The sequence below is a fragment of the Panthera leo genome, chromosome D4 (assembly GCF_018350215.1).
Source record: "Panthera leo isolate Ple1 chromosome D4, P.leo_Ple1_pat1.1, whole genome shotgun sequence".
In the NCBI taxonomy this organism is placed as follows: domain Eukaryota; kingdom Metazoa; phylum Chordata; class Mammalia; order Carnivora; family Felidae; genus Panthera; species Panthera leo.
Genome location: NC_056691.1, coordinates 24,451,394 through 24,466,486, shown reverse-complemented (window position 1 = coordinate 24,466,486; position 15,093 = coordinate 24,451,394). Strand labels below are relative to the sequence as shown.

Below are 15,093 nucleotides of genomic sequence, written 5' to 3'. Positions count from 1 at the left end.
TTCACTTTTGCTACGAAATGTCCAAAGAGAGGTCCTGTCTCTTAACAAAGTTTCTCCTGCCAGGGAAGAAATGGATGGAGGGAAATGAACATGTGTGGGTGGGGGCTTCTCTCTCTTAGTGGGTGCTGTGTAACTTCTCTTATTTTCTGGCCTTTGCCTTCCTTGAAGTCACTATCACCTTACCTTCATATTTCATATTTGAACAGGAACGTTGGAATTAGATGACTAAGTATCTGTTCAACATAATCACCAGGTACCTGGTTCCTTTGGATTGTGGAGGTTGCTAGTAGGTGGTTCAGGATGGGAGGTGCAGTCTTGGGGGGATAAGGAAAACAGGTGTATTTTGAAACTAGAATCTTGCCAGTAACTTTATTGAAGATTGTATTATTCTTTTGTACTCCTCAAACTCCATACAATAATTTTCCCCCTTAGTAATTGTTTTCAAGCCCTCATGATGTTCTGAACTGCCTTTTTTTTTTTTTTTTTTTTTTTTTTTTTTTTTTTTGGTGGGGGGAAACAGAGGGAAGTTGCCTTGGGAAACGTCTTTCTAGAACATCTGGTCATCTACTTTGGGCATTGTGAAGAGGGTGTTGACTAGATCCTAGATGGCATGGTGTTTTGTCCTGGTCATCTGTGCCAGGCTGTAGGCAACCTGCTTTTATTTATGGCTCGGAGGAGGGCTTCTGAAATGCATTTCAGAAATTCATTGCCTGCCCTGAAATCCATTTATCCCTCCATGTCAACTTTCCCACGGCTCTGAAATGTAGGCGATAAATCAGTTTCTCATCAGAAATCAGTTTAGTGCATATTATGTCATTTATCATTATTCAGGGGATTCTTTCCTTTTTCAAATATGAAGAAATTATTCTGGGCAGGCCTTTTAAGTGGAAGAAGGAAGAAACCAAACACGGATGGCAAACTAGCCACTAATACATTTATTGCTTAACCCTCTTTCCCCACCTCCCCCCATCCTCCCTCTCTTGTTCCCTTCCCCCCCATCCCTCCTTCTTTTTATCCCTTCCCATTCTTCTTCCTTCCCTCCCCTATGTCTCAGGAGTAAACAAACTCTGGATCAATGCAAGAAGGACAACTAAGTTGTTCTGTGGCAGGCTAATGCCCATGGCTGCTGGGAGCCATGGCTGTTGCAGGGAGCTGGCAGTAAAGATGTATGAGGTGAAAACAAGGGCAGCAGTGGACATGTGAAGTCCAGAGAGGTCAGTGCGTTGGGGTGTAACTGGAATAGAATTGGGTCAGGCATCCAAGAAGAAATAGCAGGACAGTTATCAGGAGGCTCCATATAGAATGATATGCAGGATAATAAGAGTGAATAGCATGTCCAAAAAAATTGCTGATGCCTAGCTTTTATCCCTTGGCTACTAAGTTTTGATATTTTTGTTTATGTATGTAAACGTGTTTAGACAATTTTTCAGTAAACTTATTTTCATATTTAATGATTCTTTGACTTTGGTTCTTCAATGTCATGCAATATTTTCCTTAGGCTACACACAGTTTAAAAATATAAATATCTTTAAAGTCGGATGTATTTCAGTACTTAGAAGAAAAAAAAAAACTTGTAATTTGTAAAGAATTTGCTGCTTAAGAGCTTTGTTCCCATGCTAAGTAAACCTGAACAACCAACTGGAAATGTATAATGTTTGGTAAAAATGTTTTAAAGATTGACATTTGACTACTGGGTAATGTCAATCTAATGACAAATGAAATCTGAATCTGGATAAAAGCTGTGTAAAATTCAATTTCCAAACCAGATGGGGTGACTCACTAGCTCTAGGAAGTGGTAAAGGTCTTGTCCATCACCCAGTCTATTGTATTTTTGAGGACATTACTGAACAAGAAATTACGTAATTTTTCCAAGATCACAAATCTAGTTTTGTTGTTGTTGATGATGGTGTCTTTTAGTATCAAGAATTTCTTTATTCTTATATGTATATCCTGGAAACATTAACTTTAAATTAGAAAAAAATTTAAAATAGGGCTTGTATATTGTTAACCCAGAGAAACTGGGTTCAACTCCTGGAACTCATCGAAAAAGGATGTATCTGGTTGCAGAACTCCAGGCAACTTCCTTCTTGGGTATCCTTTTATACTTTGACTGCTTTTGAGAAGCCATTGAGGACAAAATTTCTTGGAGGAATGGTTTGATGGTAGACTTTCAGGTTCTTTTCCCTGACCCTATTGAGATACCTTTACCTATGGGTGTTTCTAGGAATGGTGTTTCCCAGGGTTGGCTGAGGTCAGCTGCCCTGATTAACAAACTCTCTACAAAGGCATTATTATTTCTTACTAGTATTTTTTAAAACTTTATTTTTATTTTACTTTTTATTTAAAGGTTTTCAATTTTAATGAGATATAATTGACATGTAACATTGTATAAGTTTAAGATGTGTAACATAATGATTTGATATATGTATATGGTGCAAAATGATTACCATGGTAAGATTAGTTAATATCCATTACCTCACATAGATATCCACACCTCATGTATTAAAATAGGTTTTAAATGTCCATGCTTTTTCTTAGTTCAAAATAATTTACAATTAAAACTCAAACTATTTCCTTTCTCTTCCCCCTTGTATCTCCAAGCCCACTCTGAAGAAATAACTGTTAATAATATTTTGTATATCCTTCTGGGATTTCTTATGTATATATAAACTTCCCCAATGTATGTGAGACCTTTTATAAACAAAAAATGAGATCAATCTGTAAACATTTTTCTTCACGTTATTATTTTTTAGTAATTTTAGAGGGTTTTTTTGTTTTTTTTTTTTTGTTTTTTTAGTATCGGTGATTGATGACTGGCTTCATTTTAAAAATGGCTGACAATTACATGAATGTATAATTAATAGACATCAAAATATTTTCTAATATTTTGCTATTATACATTATGCTACAATAAACATTCTTGTATGTACTTTCTTGAATCTTATGCAAGTACATCTGTATTAGAAATTCCTTTTAGAAATGAAATTGTTGGATTAAAAGTTATACATATTTTTCATTTCCTTAGTGATAAATATCCATTTAAAGACCTTATAGTAAGTTATTCCCAACAATGTTACATGACAGTGCTTGTTTCCCCCGAATCTTGTTGAAAATAGGCAGAATCAAACTTATTTTTATGTTGACTCCAAATATTAAGGAAGAAAAATATTTAATTGAGAGAATAGTTAGTTGGACAGCTCCTTAGTTTGGTATACATTTTAAAGTGGAAAAACTTCTTAAACCAAAGTCTTTTTTCTCCTCTGAACTTAAATTTTACTTTTTAAATGAACATAAGGTAAAATTGACCTAATTTTGGTGTATAGTTCTATAAATTTTAACATACAGGTTTGTATAATCTCCAGTACAGTCAGGGTAGAGACTCTATCCATCACCCTCAAAACCTCCCTTGTCCTCTCCTTTTGTAGTCACACACCTCCTGCCCTAACCACTAGCAACCCCTGATTTGTTCTGTCAGTATAGTTTGTGTCCTTTGAGAATGTCATATAAATAGAATCCTAAAGCATGCAATCCTTTGAGACTGGCTTCTTGAATCAGCATTAATTACTCGGACAATCAGCCAAGTTGCTTTGTTTGTGGATACATGAAACAAAATTAATTTAAAAAATTGGTCTTTGTAAATATCAAGAAAGTGATGAGCCTCTAGCAAGACTGATAAAGAAAAAAAAATAGAAGACACAAGTTACCAATACCAGGAATGAAAGAGAGGCTATCACTACAGACCCCACAGAACAACTCTGGGCATTTAAGTTTGGCAGCTTAGATGAAATGGGCTCATTCTTCAAATACCAGGAATTACCAAAACTCACCCAATATGAAATACATAACTTGAGAATTTTTGTAATTATCAAAGAAAGTAGGTTAAAAACTTCCAGACAAGAAAATCTCCAACCCATTTGCTATTGCTCTGTTGCTGCCAGAGCCCCCTTTGCCTTAACTAGGAGCTTCTCTTGGAGCTTTCACCATCCATGGTGGTGCCCTTCCAGTATCTCAGAGATCTCTCCAGGGGATACCATAGGAAAAGACTGTGGAGAATCCAACACCAGTTCAGTGGTCCTTTGAATTCTTGTTGTCTTTTCCACTCTACCTACTATTATTTACTTTCCAGTGTCCTTAGGTAGCTGCTGTACACATTCTGTCCAGGTTTTATAGCTGCATTCAGTGGGAGAGACAGGGTAGGGTGCAATGAATCAGTACTTCCTGGAACTGGAACCTTCAGATCAAACTTTTTATCGTTCCTTGTTGACTAGGTCAAAATGAAGGTAGGCTACATAATTTGGGCAGCATTAAGGGGAATATCTTCTTCATTTCCCTATTCCATCATTGCATGTCCATAAGTTCAAATGTGGACTGTGCTTTCATCTTTTTCTTTCCAGAGTATTCAGATAGTGGGTTGTCTGCAGATTAAGTGTTAAATGAAATGGCATATTTTGGATGTTTGGTTTTCATAGTCTTTCTTTCCCATGTAGGAATAGTGAATGTTCTCACCTATACCCTACAGATTTTGGCCTTGTTCCCATAACTGGAGAATGTAGTTTAGTGTGTTCACATGTAGTAGCACACATCAAGAGAACAGAACTTTCATGTCTTGTAGGATCTATTTAACCACAAAAACTGTATTAGCATGAAGAGGTTTTAAAAAGTTATACATTATGACTCAGACATGCACAAATGTGACATTATTTCCCCATGACTGAATTCAATTTGCTGTGAGCCTCTTTTCCTTTGGGGACAAAAAAGTTCAGTCTTGCCACTTCAGGGTAATTTAAGATCTGCCAGTTTAGAATTTGATCTCTTTCAGGAAATTACTCAGTGAATTCATTATTTAAACATAGTCACTTGAAAGTGCATACTTCCGTATTGGGGTATTTTTCCCATACCGAGAGCTTTTCCTCTTTCTCCATTCCCAGAATGGCATCATGAGGCAGGGGAAGCTTACGTATCATCATGGCGGTGAGGGTGACATCTCTCTTGTGCCCAGTCCTCTGAATCTTCCTCTGGCCTGTCTTCTGTGACTTGGCCTTTGGTTGCTGCCCTCTTTCCCCACTGCACCCTCTCGGAATGTGACTGGTCCCATTTGGCCTTTCAGTGTGTGCTGGCATATGCTGCTAAGACCTGTGCTTCTGGCCATGGTCTTGCCCTGCACGTCTACAGAGTGTCACTCTGGTGGTGCCCTCTCCAGGTACCTTTCACTCACTGGCTCTTAGCACTTCTGTATTTACCACTGGGACAGGCAGACACTGCTCAGCCTCTTCTGTGCCATGCTTCAGCCTCAGGAAAACTTATGTACACCATGTAAGGTGCTCCTCTGCTTAAACACAGCATGGGGCCATTTCTTCAGTGTCCTTCACTGACACTCACAGTGTCCTTCAGTGTCCTTCAAAGTCGTAACACAACACTTCCCCAAACTACTCCAGGATTTCTTTGTCTTGCTCCCATGCCTCACTCTGTTCAGCCAATCTAGGGTGTTCAGGGGTGCTGGATGCCTTTGCGTAGCTCCATATAGCATCTTAAATGTGGTTGTGTCCTCTGGGTCTCTCCAGGCTCTCTACTTGTCTTCCTTCCTCACCCCCCACCCACAATTGATACTGGTTTTTGTCCTTGGATACAAGATTAATATCCTGAAACAATACTTATTCATAAGCAGCAACTATTTCTGAAATGTAATGGGAAAAAGGGCTATTGCTTACAATAGCAATAACAAATAAAAACATAAATTACTCACAAATAAATATAACAAGAAATGTGCAAAATCCATATAAATTTTGAAATTTTATTGTGGAGTAGATAAAAAGAGTTCAGTAAATGGAGACTTCTTAGCTTCCATTTGATATTGCGAAGGTCAATTTTTTTTGCAAATTAATGCATACCTTCAGATAATTTTCAGATCAAAATATCAGTGAGATCCCTTATGGCATTTAACAAACTGATTCTAAAGCTCATTTACAGTGGCGTCTGGGTGGCTCAGTCGGTTAAGCGTTAACTTCAGCTCAGGTCATGATCTCATGGTTTGTGAGTTTGAGCCCTATGTCAGGCTCTGTGCTGACAGCTCAGAGCCTGAAGCCTGCTTCTTCGGATTCTGTGGCTCCCTCTCTCTCTGCCGTTCCCTGTTCATGGTCTATCTGTCTGTCTGTCTCTCTTTCTCTCAAAATAAACATTTAAAAAAATGTGAAAAAGGCTCATTTACAAAAGAAAATGCTTCGGAATAGCTGATAAATATGTGAAAAAGAACAATGATAGGGTCCTTGTTTTATTAGGTAGCAAATCAAGGCATATGAGCTATAATTATTGAGTCCTCGTGATAGACACGTTAAGATAGACACAGGAATAGGAAAAGAAACCAAACAGAAAAAGAAAAAAACCCTTCAAACTGACCTATTATTTGTGAGAATATGGGTTATGATAAAGATTGTATTTCCTATCAGAAAGATGGATTTCAAGGCATGATTTTATGGATTGCCTTTCCACTTGGAAAAAGAAAAGAAGCTAAAGACCTACCTCACACCATGGGATTAATTCCTGATAAATTCAAAAGCCCAATATATTTAATCATCTATACAAGTTTTAGGTAAAAATTCAGGACTATTTCTTATAATTGTGGAATAGGGCTTCCTAAGGAAAATATAAAAAACAGAAATAATGAAGCAAAATGCTGACAAATTTGTGGAAAAATTAAACTCATGTACCAGAATATTTGCTTTGCTACTGCAAATGAGCAGTAGATTTTCAGTAAATATTTGTCGAGTGAATGAGTATAAAACAAATTATAAATAAATTAAAACACAAGCAAAATAAATAATGGAAGAGCATTTGCCAACTACCTAACGAGTCGTAAATATGCAGAATCTATAAAGTGTGATGGTATAAACCCGAAGATAAACAACTCAATAAAAAATGTGTAAAGACCCGTAGAAGGAATAAAAATAAATGGCCAGGAAACTCATAAACAGGTGCTCAATATCATTAGTAACAAGGAAAATGTAAATTAAGGTATTTTTTGTTACACTGGGAAAATGGTTAATACTGATAATATCCAATTGATGAGGATAAGGGTAACACTTCTGGTGGGGGCGTATAAACTAGAAAAGCCATTTGGGAGGGAAATTTGGACATATCTTTCTAGATTAAAGATGTCTGCGTCCTTCACATGCTAATGACAAATGATCTGTCCTGGGCATAATAAGTGAAGAACTATAACAAAATGGTGGTAATTTAACCATTGGATTCCTTTTAGTTCTTTCATTTTTGTCAAAGCGCTCAAAAAAGTAGCTGGAAGGTAATATAAAAATTATGTTTTAGCTGATTTGATTACATTTTTGTTGTTGAATTAAAATTCTCTCTAAAGGCATCAGCCATCGCTCATTTGGACTCATCTGATGAGTTAACTTTCTCTCTGTGTAGAATAAACTGCTTTGTATAGGAGATTCTTGAATTTTAATTTTGCACTGTGCAATGATATGCTTCATAGGTTAGTTTAGAATGATTAACAATATTCAACATCAAAATTTATGAGACTAAGTGGTGAATTCAAAGAAAGTACCTGGGATGTTTAAAGTGTAAATCAGAAGTAAAAGTGTAGATGTGTTTAAAAAAAATGCCTATGTCTTTTGATCCAATGAGCTCATCTCCATGAATCTATTGAAAGCAAAGTTTATCCAAGCACAGGTATATATTAATGCAAGGATATCTGTTGTAGTGTTGCTTATAGCACCGAGAATTGGAAGAAATGAAAAGCCTGTAATTTTGGCAAGGCTGAATAAATTGTGGAATACAGACAGTCATTAGCCTGTAGTATTGACACTGAAAAATTTATTAGATAGATCTTGGAGTTAAGAAAGCAGGTAAAGATACCACCTAGAGAATGATCCCTATATATGAAAATAAACAGATTATTTTATTTTATTAAAAAAATTTTTTTTCAATGTTTATTTATTTTTGAGACAGAGAGAGACAGAGCATGAACGGGGGAGGGTCAGAGAGAGGAAGACACAGAATTTAAAGCAGGCTCCAGGCTCCAAGCTGTCAGTACAGAGCCCGACGTGGGGCACGAGCTCACAAATCATGAGATCATGACCTGAGCCAAAGTCGGACGCTTAACCGACCAAGCCACCCAGGTGCCCCTAAACAGATTATTTTAGATGAATATGTAAGTGCAGAGAAATTCTGCAAACGTCTGTACTAACTGGTTACCTCAGGGGAAGAGAGTAGGGTAGAGGGAGGTGATGAAATACATTCTATTATATATAGTTATATTTTGGGGGCACTTGAGTGGCTCAGTTGGTTAAGCATCTGACTCTTGATTTTGGCTCAGGTTGTGATCTTGTGGTTGGTGGGTTTGAGCCCTGCGTCTGGCTCTGTGCATGGAGCCTGTTTGGGATTCTCTCTCTCTCTCTCTCTCTCTCTCTCTCTCTCTCTCTGTGTGTGTGTGTGTGTGTGTGTGTGTGTGTGTGTGTGTGTGTCTTCTCTCTCTTCTCTCTCCCCCTGCCCCTCTCCTGCTTGCATTCTCATTATCTCTCTCTCTCTCTCTGTCTCTCTCTCTCTCTCAAAATAACTGCATATTTTTAAGTATTTATATGTTTTACTCAGATCCTTTTTTTAAAGTTTATTTTGTGTGTGTGTGTGTGTGTGTGTGTGTGTGTGTGTGTGAGAGAGAGAGAGAGAGAGAGAGAGAGAGAGAGAGAGAGAGAGAGAGAATCCCAAGCAGGCTCCATGCTCAGCACAGCCTGATGCAGGGCTCAAACCTATGAACCATGGGACCATAACCTGAGCCGAAATCAAGAGTCAGATGCTTAATGGTCTGAGCCACCCAGGTACCCCTACTCATATCTTTTACAATGAGAATATTTTCCTAGATCTCTTGGTAATAAAGAGAAAACAAACAGAAGGAGAGACTGTTTTATGTAAAAATTGAGAAAGAGAGGGAGAGGGAAAGTTAGGGGGGAGAGGGAAAGTTAGGGGGGAGAGAAGTGGGGAGTGAGGAAGGGAGGAATCAAAGTTCATTATGCATTAAGAATGTACTATAGAAGGGCGCCCAGGTGGCTCAGTCGGTGAAGCATCCGATTTAGGCTCAGGTCATGGTCTTGCGGTTCATGGGTCCGCGTCGGGCTCTGTGCCTACAGCTCTGAGCCTGGAGCCTGCTTCAGATTCTGTGTCTTCCTCTCTCTCTGCCCCTCCCCCACTCATGCTCTCCCCCCCCCCCCAATAAATAAGCATAAAAATAAAAAAAAAAATCTGCTATAGCAAAAACATACCTAGATGAAAGAAGGCTCACCTCCAGGGAGGTTCTCTGCTTAATCCTGGCTGGTACCTGATTAGCTCCGCTGGGTAGTTAAGATCACCTTCTTGCTCTATTTATCAGACACTGTGCTGCTGCCAAGCACCCTGAAGGAACAGGGGTGCTTGACAGTGGCTTCTGCATGCAAATCAGGATGGGGATTACCGCCAGCTTCTGCATAATACATGGTGTAACTCAGCCATAGAGCAATGTCGAGTCAAGTTTGCTGGCTGGTGTCTGGAGCGTTCCTTCCCTGAAGTTATGACGGCTCTGCCTGGAAGCCTGAGAGGGCATGTAATTTCTCTCTCTGATGGCGCTCTTTGTGAAACTTTGTATTTATGTGGCATTCTTTAGCTTTCCAGCACCCCTTGAGCCTAATCTACTGAATAGTCCCCTTGCTGCTGAATAATTTCCTCAAAGGGGAATGTATCTTCTTCTGCAGCATACAGAGAGAGTACAAGGAGCCTAGATTTTTGCTCTGGGGTGAGGAACAGAAGGAGAAAAACCGTAGGTCCCATACCTATCCACGAGGCCAGTTTGGATGCCTGCCTGCCACCGGTTTTGTTCTTCCAGTGACTCTGTTTGCTGAGTACGTTGGTTTCCTCGAGGGCTGCCATAACAAAACTATCCCCACTGGGTGGCTTAGAAAAACAGAAATCCATTTTCTCACAGTTGTGGAGACTGGAAGTCTGAACTCAAGGTATCAGCAGGGCCATGCTCCCTCTGAAGGCTCTAGGAGAGAATTCTTCCTTGCCTCTTCTTGCTCTTGGTGGTTGCTGGCTGGCCTTGGTGTTCCTTCCCTGGCTTGTAGCTGTATCATTCCAATTCCTATCGCCATCTTCGTATCACTTTCTCCCTGTTTCTCTGTGTCTGTGTCCAAGTCTGTTTCCTTTCTCTTACAAAGGTAACAGTCATTGGCTTTAGGGATCACTCTAACCCAGTAGGACTTCATGTTAATTACATCGCGAAGACCCTATTTCCAAAGAGGGTTAAATTTTGATGTTCTAGGTGGGCAGGAATTTCCCAGGGAACACTACCCAGCCCACTGCACTGAGTGACCTCCACTCAGATCTCCCACATCCTTTAATGTTTCTGTTTATTCTTTCAGTTACCTTCATGCTTTTGCTTTGTGGCTCATTTCCCCACTTGTTGTATGTGTTCTTTCTTGCAGACCTCGATCATATGCTTCTGATAGTAAAGTTTCATACATTTTACTTCTCCAGACACCCATAATGACAGTAACCCCATCTCTGACCTCTTGGGGCGGCCTGTCCCATTGGCCTCATTATATACTTGTCTAATCATATCCCCTGTATTTAATTTGGAAGATTTCTTCACCTGGTCCATGGCTTAAGCTAGGGCTATGCATGTAATCAGTACCTAATAAATGCTTGTGGACTAGAATCAAAAATGTTCCTTTTAGGGACCAGGTAAAAGAAGATCAACTGTCGTGTTCTTTAAAAACAAATCAAAACACACACCTGATGAAAACCCATTGCATAAATCAAGTAACTGTAGGTCTCCAGCTGTTGTGGTTTAGTTGTGGCTGTTTTCATTCTTTCCAGCTTTCTTCATTCCATTGCTTCTCTCCAGCTTTGGAAGCCAGCTTCTGTTATTCTAGTGATAGCTCAGTAGGTTTGGCATGGTATCTCTTTTTCTTCCAGGTACAACTGTTTCACTGAAAATTCCCACATTTGGTCCTTGTATCAGAAAGTCCTTGCAGTCTGGGCCTATAAGTGGTCTTCATGTCGCACTCTTGTGTTATTTCCAATATGGAAAGAAATGATGGTAGTGAGAGTCATGACAAAAAAAAAAAAAACACCCTTAAATTATGGTGTGCAATTCTAAATGATATGCACATGCGGTAAGTCACAGACTGATAATTTTTAGGCTTGTCCTTATGGTATGGTTGGTGACACTGATGTCATTTTTACTGGGTATAATGGTCAGTTCTTGGGCTTCAGGGAGGACCCAATACCCCTCCTCTTTGGAAGGAGGGAGGGGATGGGGTATCGGAGAGAGCAGAAGGAAAAGAGCATCACCCTTGAATCACTGCGAGATACCTTCCAGGGGCTTCTTTCTACCTTCAGGAGCACCCATGTTGTTTCCTGGGCCACACAATTCAAACCTATACATGTGTGAGTGGTCTAAATGTGTGAATGATAACCCCGATGGACCAGGAGATTCCATGCTTGGAATGGGAGTACTGGAGGCAATGCAAACATGGGTCAAGTAGGTGGTTTTATTCAGGTCTCTTTCCATTTGGTTGGAAATCCTTTATAATGCCTCATTTTTGGATGCAATTTTATAGTATAAAATCTTAGTATGCAGTTACATAAGTCATTGAACTTGGCTTTTATAATTATCATCATTACTAGTTGATTCACACCTACCGACATGATTCCTCAGGGTGTAGTTAGTTATACAACATCTGCAGCAAGCAGACACCTGGATCTCCTGCCTTCAGTTTCATGTACTTTTGCTAACTTTTTGTTTTTGTTTTTGTTTTGCTAAAATTCTCAGGTCATTGCACCCTGCTCTCAGGGAGCAAAGTGGGGAAACCAAAAAATTCATTTGACTGACTTTATTGAGATATTTGCTTTATTGTGGTGGTCTAGAACCAACCCACGGTAGCTCTGAGGTATTCTTATGTAGGTCTAGGTCAAGTTGAAGGGCTTTCCCTCATCTACATCAGTTTCTTTTTTGTCCTCTAGAATAGTAACAAATCCTATGGGTTGAGTACTTAGGTCTCAGACAGTCTGCTGAGAGCTTTATGTCATTAACTCATATAATCCTCATCATGGGCTCTATATCAGGGATCAACGAACTATGGCCCTGAGGCCAAAAGCAGCCTGCCATCTGTTTTTTATGGCCTATTGACTAAAAGTAGTTTTCATAGTTTTAAATGGTTGGGGAGGGGGAAGCAAAAGACAAGACTTTGTGATCTGTGAAGATGATCTGAAATTCAGATTTCAGTGTCATATTGGAACACAGCCATGCCATTGATCTACATCTTGTCTGTTGTTGCTTTTGCCTTATGCCAGCTGAGCAGAGTAGTTGAGACAGAGCCCTTGAATCCCGCAAAGTCAAAAGTAAAAGTTCACTGATCCTTAATCTGGGTGGTTGGTTCCATTATTATCCCCATTTTACAGAGAAGGAAATGGAAGCTGAGAGTTTTCAGTTTGGCCGTAGCAGTTTGTCCCAATGCTGAACTTGAGATTAGAAGTGGTGGACCAAAGTCCCTGTTAGAGCTTCTCCTGAACAGCACAGGCAGCCAGAGAGTTCCGAGAGCAAGTGTTTGTGAAGCAGCGGCTTGGTGATCCAGGATCCCCTACGAAGTTCTCAGTGCATCCATTTGTGTGTGTGGGCGCATCTGCCTGTGTGATTCCAACCTAAGAGAACTGTAACAGGAGGAGGTTGAATTAAATACAATGAAAAAAAAAAAAAACCAACCAACCCTCTCTGCTTTGGAAGTAGAGGCAACACAGTGCCAGTAGCATCTTGGAGGCTGCTGGTTGTCATTTCAGTGGAAGAATGACGGAGGGATTATCACTCTTGATGATGATGATAGTAACAGTTGTCGCGGCAAGATCATAATCGTTTCCAGCGAGAAGAGAGCAGTCGTTAAGAGAGCAGTTCTCCGGCTGGCTCGTTAAAACATCCCAAGAGTTACAGTTCGTTGAATGAGTGAGTAATACTCTGCCCTTTTGGTGCTTAAGTGTCCTTTTGCGCATGTGCACAGAGTTTGTGCTCCTGAGTGGTTCGTAGAAGAGACAGCACTGATAAATCCATTGGTGTCACTATGCATGCTGTATGCACAATGAAGTCGGGTGTGCCCCTCGGTTCTCACTGTAAAGCCCCTGCCCCCCTCCCCGAAAGACACAGGAGGGACATTGTTCATTTGGTTAAGAGTAAAAAAAGGTATTGGTGGTGCTGAGAAGACCAGGAGTCTCTGATGCCTGCTAGGGGCCCTTTGGGAAACGAGCCTCCCGTTTGCAGGCTCTAGAGGTCTTGTTGGCAACAATAAACGCTTTGCAGTGTTTCTCCCAAGTCTTAAAATCTGACAGATTGATCAGTGCCCCCCGCCCCTGCCCCTGCCCCTGCCGTGGAGTCCCAGGAGAGACATAGTCCAAGTTATAAGAGTTGCCCTAACATCTGCTGGAGCCACCAGCTCTAAGCTTCAACTGCAGTTTAAAGGAGTTTGGGGGGTGGCTTCTTCATAGGTGTCAGCCTGAGTGTTTACGATAAAGATCATGTGTTTATATGTATGTCCTTACAGTTATGCTTTTTGTTTTCCTATAGCTCTACACCACGATTGGAGGAAGACTCCTTTTATGACAGGCCGCTAAGTGATGTTCCTCTCGAAAAAACCTCCCCCAAACCCTAATTGTTCTTATAAATATTTGAGAACAGTCCTTGGTTAAAAATAGAAAGTAGTTTTTTTCGTTTTCACCCAGGACCCTGCTCAGCTAATCCTTGCACACCCCAACCCCATTTCTGGGCAAGATCTCAAAGTGGAGATGAGAAAATCTGTCTCTGCCTTATAAATGGCTGTTCCTCTCCCCGTGTTCTGTGTTAACCAGCTACCCAAATGATAATACCTGGGATCTGCTGATGCCCAAAGGGGCCACTGAGCTGTCCTATGGAGACGCTTGGCCTCCCCAGCCCTCGTCTGGCAGGTAACGGACCTCTGTGAGACAGGGGCCCTGTTATTCTCAGTGCAGTTACGTGCTCCAGGCATTTTTAAAGTGGATTTTGGCATTTCCCCCCTCCTCTGCTACTCAGTGGTATTCTTGTTTTTAGCACTTACGTGGCTGAGTAAATGTTTCTCAGCTGAATTCAATTCAGGCTTCTCCATCTCTTTTTCTCATTTCCAACTCTTCATATCCTTCTCTTCTTCCAGTAGGAGTAGGCTAAACATCCCAATGAAACGAAAGTTCATATTTAGGTAGTGTGCCATGTGCACTTGCCAAGGGCCTGTACAAACACCTGTGCAAGGTAGATGTGGCCCCTGGTGCTGTCCCCTCTTCCAGAGCAGGAAACTGAGAATGTAGGTGGCTTGCTCGAAGTCACTGTTGGAAGTCCCCCTCCAAATCTGGGGACTCATCCCTTGGGAGATTTGAGGTTACCTCCACCCTGTGTGCCCCTGTCACTGATGCCGAAGCCTTAGTACCTCAGTAGAAATGGGCTACAGCGTCTTCCCCCATGGGGCCACCATGCTGCCTGGTCTAGTAAAGACACACAGTGGCTGTTCATGATGACACCATGGTATAGGGTCCCAGTTCAGGGTGTGGGCTCCACGTCTGGTGGTTCCTGTTCCCTGGGTAGCTCCTTCATCAGATGTTTCCAGGTACTGATCATGTACCAAATGGTTGGCACAGATAAGAGTCATCCTTCATCCTTTTACTCCTGTAGCTTAAGGATAAGAAGGTGTGGAAGTTGGAATGGCATAGACCTGTAGTCTCTTGGAGAAGGGAATAGGCTCATCTCTACAAGGGAACAGCCATTTATAAACAGGACATTTAGACATGTCCCAGCCAGCTGCCAGGTTGATCGTGGGAAGGCTCCTTTTGTACACAAATCCAAGTTCATTTACCCAATACACAGCAAAACCAATCACTGAGACATCAAATATGCAGCAAGGAAAGGGTTTATTGGAGAGGTAACCAAACAAGGAGATGTTTGCGGGGGGCAAGCTGCAGATCTGCCTCCTCAAAGCAGGAGAATCAGGGATACTTAAAGGCAATGGAAGAAGGACCTGGGTGTAGAGGAGAGGAGCTACGTAACTTCAGAATCCGGTA

General features: G+C 40.8%; 1 protein-coding gene across 3 annotated transcripts in view; it reads left to right on the top strand.

The window, feature by feature from the left end:
• Window positions 1-15,093, top strand: part of FRMD3 (FERM domain containing 3) — a 310,742-nt gene that overhangs the window by 171,013 nt on the left and 124,636 nt on the right. Inside the window, exon 1 of one of the 3 annotated variants that reach the window (XM_042913166.1) lies at window positions 1,155-1,214. The exons of the other annotated variants lie outside the window; for them this stretch is intronic. The gene's annotated coding sequence lies outside the window, so the exon portion shown is untranslated. Of the gene's footprint in view, window positions 1-1,154; window positions 1,215-15,093 lie in introns of those variants that run through there. 3 annotated transcript variants of the gene reach the window in all.